The sequence below is a fragment of the Lacerta agilis genome, chromosome 12, assembly GCF_009819535.1.
Source record: "Lacerta agilis isolate rLacAgi1 chromosome 12, rLacAgi1.pri, whole genome shotgun sequence".
Lineage (NCBI taxonomy): Eukaryota > Metazoa > Chordata > Lepidosauria > Squamata > Lacertidae > Lacerta > Lacerta agilis.
The window spans coordinates 50943796-50949795 of record NC_046323.1 but is presented as its reverse complement, the minus strand read 5'-3'; the positions used below and the strand labels follow the sequence as shown (position 1 = coordinate 50949795).

The 6000-nt window shown below is 44.9% G+C and overlaps 1 protein-coding gene across 1 annotated transcript in view; it reads left to right on the top strand.

The window, feature by feature from the left end:
* Nucleotides 1-490: 490 nt before the first annotated feature.
* Nucleotides 491-6000, top strand: part of GJC2 (gap junction protein gamma 2) — a 52097-nt gene continuing 46587 nt past the window's right edge. Inside the window, exon 1 of the mRNA XM_033165631.1 lies at nucleotides 491-588. The gene's annotated coding sequence lies outside the window, so the exon portion shown is untranslated. The remainder of the gene's footprint in view (nucleotides 589-6000) is intronic.

The window sequence follows — 6000 nt, the reverse complement described above, 5'->3', positions numbered from 1 at the left end:
ACAGTCTGTGGGCAGGTAGGGTCTCTATCTCCCGTCATCCCCAACCAGCAGATCCAGTGCGTCAGGAATGATGGGTGTTGCAGTCCAACCAAATTTGGAGGGTGCCAGATTCTACACCTTACACTCTCGCTTTCTTCTCCCCTCATGCGCTACACACAGTCATCTCATACTCTGGACTAGACTTGTGTCATGCTTTTCTGAAAAGTTGGCTGTCCCCCTTCCCGAAAGCTTTGTAGAAGCGCGGCCATGCGCCCACAAAGACGACCCATTTCCGAAGCGAGGCGCGAATCAGCCGAGAAGCGCAACGGCGGGATCCCAGAACTGCTGAGTGCGGTTCCGTGCGCACGAGCCTTGGCCGCCCTGCAACAATGGGGCCCTTTTAAAGAGGGCTGTGGAACGATGCCTCGTTGTGCTTGGTGGCGCGAGCCTGCTGATACCCTTCCCAGATAATGAGGGATTGTTTTTCCTTTTCTCTTCTCTTTTGTGTCAGAGGTGAAGGCGGTGAAGCTGTGCTGCACGAACCCTCTGTGGGGAAAAAAGAAGGAAGATCTGCAGCTAAGAACCACCCATTTTTCCTGTCTGTGAAAGGTATGGAATGCATCCTGTGTTTCTTAATAAATGGAAGATTCCTTGCCTCTGCCGGGTTGCAAAGAAGGTTTATTTTGCAGTTAGGAGATCCATTGTGCTGTTGTTTCATACTTGTCATGTTACTTTTTCATATATACAGTCATACCTCATGTTATGGCCGCTGCGGGTTACGTCTTTTCAGGTTGCGCTCCGCGCTGAATCCGGAAGTACCGGAACGGGTTACTTCCGTGTTTCGGCGCTCGCACATGCGCAGAGACACTAAGTCGTGCTTCGTGCATGCGCCGAAGCGCTGGATTACGTCACGGGCGTGCGCAGACGCAGCGCTGAGTGATACGAACGCTGTGGGTTGCGGACGTGCCTCCGTCACGGATTACGTCTGCAACCCAAGCGTCCACTATATATATACATAAAACAGCCTTATCATTATTTTCCAGTAAACAATAATAACTTACGAACTCCAAAACCACCTTGGGAGAAACAGGATTTGCATAACAAATATACCACCCACTTCATTAACACGTCAAAGTCCCGTTTATTCTGGGCAACTTGGCACCATCCTGCACATACTTTCCCCCTCCTGATCTTTCAGCCAGGCCTTCTCATGTGCACCTTACAAAGGCAGAATTGCTGGCAACTTTTGACGCTGTGTTTATTCAAAGCGGCGCTTAGCTCCGAATCTTTACATGCATCCTTCGTGGATGTTTTGATGTGCTGTCAGGGTGTCCCGAGCCTGGACTTTCTCTTGTGTTGTCTTTAATGGGCGGCTGCATCAACAACTGCTGGTCCTCGCCGGCGTTGCTTCTTATCAGGGAAGGAAAATCAGGAGCCGGTCAAATTCTGTGCCTTTTCAGTTTTCAGTCAAGCTGCAATTGGAGGTTCGTTTCAGCCAAGCCGACAGTAAAATTCTAAGTTAGCACCAGTGATATTTCCTTCCCCGGCGAAAGGAAACTGCATACTCCCTGTTTGCAGAGAAGTGTTCTGAACAGGAGCATGGTCTGAGTGTTGTGGGTTAAATTTATATCCTAAGCTTCCATCAAAAGAGGCCAGGGAAGCAAATAAGCCAGTACTGAAACAATACAATTAAAACAGATAGAAACACATAATGCTTGTTTTGCACTTTTAAGAAATCATTCTTTTTTTGTGCGGCAGTACATACACTTTGGAACTCCCTGCCTATTGACATCTGGCAGGTGCCTCTGTTCTGCTCTTTCTGGTGCCTGCTTAAAACATTTTTTTTGTTTGGCAAGCCTACCCAGCCATGTTTTCATTCTATTTAGCTCCTGTTGATTTTAATCATCCTTCAGATGTTTTTAAATACTCATTTTTTTAACCTATTTATCAATAATCTTGAATGTTTTGCTTTATATTTTTGCAACCCACTGAGAGCTTTCCTTGCAATCGAGTGGTATTTAAATTTTGTTAACTGTATAGAACAAATACATCTATTCTCAGGTCTTCCATCTTTATGTTGCTGTGTCAACAGCCGCTTTGCTTCTTATCCAAAAAGGAAAGTGAGGGACCAGTCAAGAGTCAGTGTGGTGTAGTGATTAGTGTATAGAACTAGGGACTCAGCTATACAGCTGCAAATGTGTTGTAAAGTGCAATAAACAAATGTGACACTAGATGGCGACAGTGAGCTATGGCCATTTCAATGTATTTTTCAAAACGTTTTTTAAAAAAAGCATTTCTACAGTGTTTTTTTTTATACGTGTGTAGATTCCGCCTAGGATCTAGGAGACAGACCAGCGTTCAAATCCCCACTCATTCATGAAGCTGGTTTGGTGATCCTGGGCCAGACTAACCTACCCCACAAGGTTGGTGTGAAGATAATTTGAAGGGTTGCAGGACTGTGGAGGTTTCCTTAGGCTCCTTGGAGGAAGGCAGAATGTAAATTAAACAAACAAACAAACAAACAAACACATCCCTTTAATTTACACTCAGGCTTAATTTGGAGGTTTAGTTCAGTGAGGTAACAGTTGGGATTTGGTTAATATCGTTTACCGTGGCAGAAAAGCATTCCTGAACAGGCATGTGGTTTGAGAAATGTTGTTGGATCTGCCAATAAACACATAAATAAGAATCAGTGGCTGGGTTTGCCAGATGTTGTGTGATGAAGCACACACAATGTGCAGCCGCGATTAAGGTCTGCAGATATGGATAATCTTTACTGGGTGACGGGCAACAGTAGTTTACACCTCTGTTGCAGGAACATAATTTCTACTCTTGCAGATAAGTGTCCCAAACCTATGGTGCCAGTGTGTGGGAACATAGAGGTACCTATAGAAATAAAAGGACCAGTTTTGCACATCCCAAGCGAACTGGGAATCAAGCCTGAATAAGGATACCAGGAATTGCATTTTTCTTTTCTTTTTACCTCTTGTCTTCTTAAGCAGAAGCAATGGAATCTTTGCATCATTTATTTACACAACCTCGTTCTCATTCCCTGGCTTTTCCTCCCCAAAACTGTGAAGAACTCAGCAATTGCAACATCAGCTGAGTCTCAACAGGGCAGATAGCGTGGGAGAAATCAGAAGAATCACTCTGTCTGCAGTCGGGATGACAAACTGTTTCGCTGCACCGTGATTGCTGGTGGTAACGATCCCAGAGAAGAGAGGGTTGGGCATCATCTCTCTAAGGTCCTCCCTCTTCAAAAGTGCATGTCAGGGGTCACTAATGTGGCAGCTGTGGGTGCAATGACTCACATAAAGTCTTCCCTGGGCACCCACAAATCCTCTGAGCCCCGCCTCACTACCCACCTGGTCGTGATGTGGTAAGAGTGGATCCCCTTTTCTTCCTTTGAAAAGTACATAAAGATGAAGGAGGAAATTGGAAGAACGACCCTTTACCCCACTTGCATCGCAACTCATCTTTGAAAGCTTGGGCGGGCTGGGTGTAGAAACCGTTGGGACATCTTCATTGCTTCTGTTCAGTTCTGAATGGTTGAGCTCAGTGTCTGCTGCCAAGCCTGTACTTTTAACTTGCCTGAACAAAGATCTCTTCCTTACTCTGCCTGCATGTGTTGGGCATGGGGCAGGGCACGGAGTGCTTATCTGGTGGGAGAATAACCACTCAGATATTCGATAATTCGAAACAAAATAAAAAATTCCTTCCAGTAGCACCTTAGAGACTAACTAAGTTTCTTCTTGGTATGAGCTTTCGTGCGCATGGTATCTGAAGAAGTGTGCATGCACACGAAAGCTCATACCAAGAACAAACTCAGTTGGTCTCTAAGGTGCTACTGGAAAGAATTTTCTATTTTGTTTCGACTATGGCAGACCAACACGGCTACCCACCTGTAATTCAATAATTCGTAAGCCATGGGCTTTAAAAGGTGGGAGACCCCTGAGTCAGGGTGTGTCCCATTTGCACATAGGGATGGGTGAACCTGCCAATTTTGGTTCTTTTCATTTTCTCATTTTTTCAATTTTAAGTTCAGTTCTCCACATTTCCACATTAGTTTGTGGATTTTTTTTTTAAAGTCTTCATGAAAATTCACCAGCATTTTAGGGTACCGGTAGCTTTCTCCAAATATACATGGTCACAGTTAGTTTTGCCTGATATACAAATTTTTGCATAGTGATTCCCCACGATTTCCGTTATGTTATTTTCACGAGCGTATGCATTTTATGTACACTTTCAGCAAGCACAATGCATTTTTGTAAACACTGGTTGCTTGGAGAACTGCGTTGCAAAATTCGGAGAGATGTGAATTCTGAAGGGTGGCTGTTGCACTTCTCACTCTCTTCCAGAAAATACGAACAAGGTAGGCTTACCTTTAAACATAAGCTGAATAATATGACTCACCCATCCCTCTGTGGAGAAGATCACGCCTCGCAGTGACTGCAGTGGCGCTGCCATTTTGTTGCCACTGTAGGCAACAGAGCCTGCCGCATGGAGTAATTTGAGACTGCGCCATTGGTTTCTCAACCGAGGAGAGTTGAACGTGGAGGCGTTTTGACAGCAGCCGTGTGACAGACTCTAGCTGTTTCCCCACGCCTGTCCCAGAGCATAAACCCAAACTTTTACATAGTAACGAAACAACATCCTGGCAGGTTTGTTGTTGTTGCGGTTTTAAATCCTCTGATTTTGGAACACATTGCACAGGGAGAGATCCCAGCTGGGAAGGACCAAACAGGTCCGGAGAACTTCGAAGCTGAATTGTCAAAAGCAGAAATGAGCAGGCAGGGCTGCTTCAGCTGAGTTTTGCATGTCTCGCATCTTCGTACGCTGGAACCTCGGTTCTCAAACGTCTCCGTTGACGAATGTTTCTGAACCCAAAATGCCAAAAACCCAGAAGTAAATTCTTCCGTTTTCAAATGCGCCTCAGAAGTCAAACGGCTTTTGAAGCGCGTTTCTCAATTTTCTCAATTGAATTTGCCGACAGGCCTTTGCGCCTCAGTTTTCGAACGTTTTGGAAGTTGGAACGGTCTTCCGCAGTGGATTATATTTGAAAACCAAGGCTAGCCCGAATGATGGCTGCTGATGGTTTGTGTGGGGAAAGGCATTCTTTATTAGGGGAAATTGCTTTCAAAAATGGCTGCATTAATCAAGAAGGCGTGCAAAAAAATGCTGTTAGGAGAAATTCGCACTGGCGAATATTCATGAGGATATATGTTTGTGTGCGTGCGCGCGAATTGCTGCAGAAATGTGGAGAACAGAATTTAAGTTTGGAAAACTGAGAAACCAAGAGAGCTAGAATTGACAGATCCATCCATCGCTACCTCCACAAGGTGGTTGTGGTGTGAAGAGAGCAATATGTGTGCGTTTTCTTTACTTGCAAAAATCTTTGTTATCCAATGTTATCAAGAAAGACAAATGCCAAAAATGCAAAAGGTACCACAGAAAACTACAATTCAATATAAATGATTAGTGGGCTTCTCTTGGACAAGCCTCGAAGGAACTCGAACGTTTGGAAATGGTTGAATCAGTGGCTAGAGCATTGCACCAAAAGCAGAGAGAACCATCTGACCTCCCCTCTGATGTGAAGCTCCTTGAAGAAGAGGAAGAAGAGTTTGGATTTGATATCCCGCTTTATCACTACCCAAAGGAGTCTCAAAGCGGCTCACATTCTCCTTTCCCTTCCTCCCCCACAACAAACACTCTGTGAGGTGAGTGGGGCTGAGAGACTTCAGAGAAGTGTGACTAGCCCAAGGTCACCCAGCAGCTGCATGTGGAGGAGCGGAGGCACGAACCAAGTTCACCAGATTATGAGTCTACCGCTTCTTCTTCTTCTACTTTCTTCCATCTGTCCTGAATATTCCAACATTCAGCTTCGTTTGACGTTCTAGTGTTTTGAGAAGAGGAATGCTTTCTCTATGCCATGCATGGTTCTATAAACTTCTATCATGTCACCCCAACTTGCCTTGTCTCTAAAAATTTCCAAACACTGCAGCCTTTGAGGCATACAAATGC